The sequence below is a fragment of the Anneissia japonica genome, unplaced genomic scaffold (genome assembly GCF_011630105.1).
Source record: "Anneissia japonica isolate Jap-2015-1 unplaced genomic scaffold, ASM1163010v1 scaffold287878_len99307_cov181, whole genome shotgun sequence".
Taxonomy (NCBI): Eukaryota; Metazoa; Echinodermata; class Crinoidea; order Comatulida; family Comatulidae; genus Anneissia; species Anneissia japonica.
The window spans coordinates 23,740-27,053 of record NW_022700624.1 but is presented as its reverse complement, the minus strand read 5'-3'; positions in this window follow the sequence as shown (position 1 = coordinate 27,053).

The window sequence follows — 3,314 nt, the reverse complement described above, 5'->3', positions numbered from 1 at the left end:
ATAGGCGCTAGGATCCTATAGGTCACTATAGGATCCTATAGGGGCCTATAGGATCCTCCTGATCCTAGGGCCTATAGGATCCTATAGGTCCCTATAGGCGTATAGGATCCTATAGGCCACTTTAGAATCCTATAGGATCCTATAGGAACCTATTGGCGAAAAACCTATAGAATCCTATAGGAATTTGTCCTATAGGATCCTATAGGATTTTGTCCTATAGCATCCTATAGGATCCTATAGGATATTTTTGCCAGGGGTACGGCTCTGGCTTGTTGACGTGTTTTTTATTGTGTGTTTTTTCTAAAAGACAATAACGTAATGTATATCAAATAATAAACTTACCTTCCATAGTTTCATAAAATTGTATACGATCAGATTAAAAGTTAGGGTTTCTAAAAGTATCAGCAGAAGTTGAATTCAGAAAACGGACATCACATAGCCTACATCATCCAACAAAAAACAGGCGTAAAGTGGCAATCGGTCAACGGTTGCGCGCGTTCGCGTAGATAAATTGTCACATGACGCTTGTTGACGAATCAGTAAATTTTATTCGTGGCTAAGACTCATTATAAATGCATGGATGATGACAGTGACTACGTAGATTTATACATATAGATTAATGTGTTAAAGTTAACGAAAACAATTAACCTGAATAAATTGGTTCAAATTGTATTGTACCTATGTTAATTGTTTGGGTGTAGCATTGGGTAAGTTTGGTCTTTATAAAATATGTTAATTAAATTTATGGAATAAAGTGGTGGTCATTTTTGGTTGCGAGATAACGTTGTGAACGCTGTGATAAACGTGTTTATAAACGTGTTTGTAAGTACTTTTCTTATGTTATTATAACGTTTTTATAACTTTTTGTACAAGGAAACTGCAAATAAAACGCAGTATATGGCGACGTTTTAAAATCGTTTTAAAAACGATTTATAAAAACGATAACAATTTCTCTGACAAAATTTGGTTTTGATATAACGTTCTGTGAACGTTGTGGTTTCGTTCAAATTATACATTTGTTGAGGAGTCTTTGCGTACGTTATTATAACATTTTTATATCGTTATGGTGCATTAAATCTGCAAACAAAAGGCAATATTACCGAGCGACGTTTTAAAATCGTTTTTGAAACGTTTTATAAAAACGATAATATTTTTGATGAAAGTTGGTGAAAATTTGGTTGTGATATTACGTTTTGTAAACGTTGTGATTTCGTTCTATTTTATGCACCTGTTTGTAAGTTTATTTGCGTGCGTTTTTTGAATGTTTTTTTTAACGTTTTGGTGCAAACAATCTGCAATCAAAAGGCAAGGTTTACACAGCGACGTTTTTAAAGCTTCTAAACGCCTTTATGTCAGCGATAACAATTTTTGTGAAAATTGGTGAAAAGTTGGTTGTGATATAACGTTTACAGAACGTTGTGATTTCGTTCTATTTTACACACTTGTTTGTAAGTTTTTTGCGTACGTTTTTTTAACGTTTTGGTGCAAAAGTCTCTTAGAAAGCATAATTTTTTAACTTGCACGTTTTGAAAATGTTTCACAAAAACGAAACCCAAACTAAAACCAATTCAAAACGTTTTTTTTAACGTGTTGTGTTCGCTGGGATAGTCCTAAATTTTATTGTAAACAATTTGGCAGGGTAGTAATTTTCAATTTGTGGAAAAAAGGTTCATCGCTAAGAATATTATTTACTATGATTTTTAAGCTGCAACCTATAATATTTTCTAGCTTGTCTAGCTCCACAGGCCCGTAGCCAGGGGGGTTTTTAGGGGTTCAGGCGAACCCCCCCCCCTTTTTTTAGCGAACCTCCCTTTTGCCAGCGAACCCCCTTGACCAGAAAACGATCCCCCGTTTCCAAAATAGTGCAATTTATTACAAAATGGGAGCATTTTTGGCACTGTTTATTTGTCGCTATCGATCGTAGTCCGATCGTAGAAATCAAAACAAAGCTGCAGCCAGCTGAATGACGTAACCAGCAAGCAATTAATGAAAGGTTTGCTGCCTAGGCTATTTGACCAATCGCGTGCTCCGGAGTTTATTTACTTTGGCACGACGTCATCACAAACGCTTGGGCCTCGACATTTTTCATTTCTCTGGGATCGATGACATGCGACACGCCAATAATAGCCTAGGAGGACGAAGCGCCGAGAAAGGATAACCGATTTTTTGCTTCAAGGCCAGCAACGAAGAAATCACGAAATTTAAGGCTATGTTCACATACACGGCGTAAGGCTGGCTTAAGCCTGACGTAGCGTACGCCTTTGTGTGTGAACTAGGCAGTGGCGTTGTTAAAGCCACTCACTACGCCACGTCCTTGGCTTTATTAACGCTACCTGCAGACCCCAGATTAGCTAACGCCACTGAGCTAACGCCAGTGATGCTTGAATGATTTGACCTCATTTCAAGAGATTGACCAATCACGATTGCAATATATTAGCTACTTTGGTCTCTTTTCTGTGCTCTCTATAAATGAAATGGTAAAGGGGTTCCTTTTCTATTGCATTTTACTTAGTTATAATGTATATGATTTATTAATTGTGTTTTGTAAGATATTGTAACCATTTAGAATGTCTATTAAAACATGCAACATCAACAATGCTAGCTGAAAAATCAAAAGTAAAATTGTTCATTTAAAATACAATAATCATATAAGTTCACTTCGAACAATTCACAGATTTAAAAGTTTTCATGATGCACTGTTAATTTCTACTGTTAACACGTACATTATTTAAAACTGAAAACTATTCCACTCCACATAGGCCTATATTACTTCTAGTTTAACGAACGCCGTTTGTGTGAAAACTTTGGAATTTTAATCCGTGGATTAGCTTACGCCTGGCGTAAGCCACGCCAGTCTTACGCCGTGTGTGTGAACATAGCCTAAGAAGTTAAAAAATTCACCCTTGTTTTCACCACATGCTCATGATACTGCCTGGCGGCGGGACCGGTGTACTTTTTCGGGCTAGGCCTAGGCCCTAGGTCTAGCGTTGTTAGTTATGGTAGGGTCGTAGCCTATGAGGCCTATTATTTGCGAACGATTTTATTATTTATTTTGTAATCGAGCTAGCATAGGCCAGGGCCTAGGCTAGCGAGGAAAGATACTTGGTAATGTTTTCACGTTTCGTCAGAATTAACTGACATTATTCATAATAATATATTTATTAAGACAGCTCTTAAATTATTGTATACGGGCGTGCTCCACTATGCAGGGACTTAGCCAGGATAAGCGCAAAAATAATTATATAATAAATCAACAGTGGCAGATCCAGGGATTCGAAAGAGAGGTGAACCAGGGAGGGACTTTCAGAGACCGA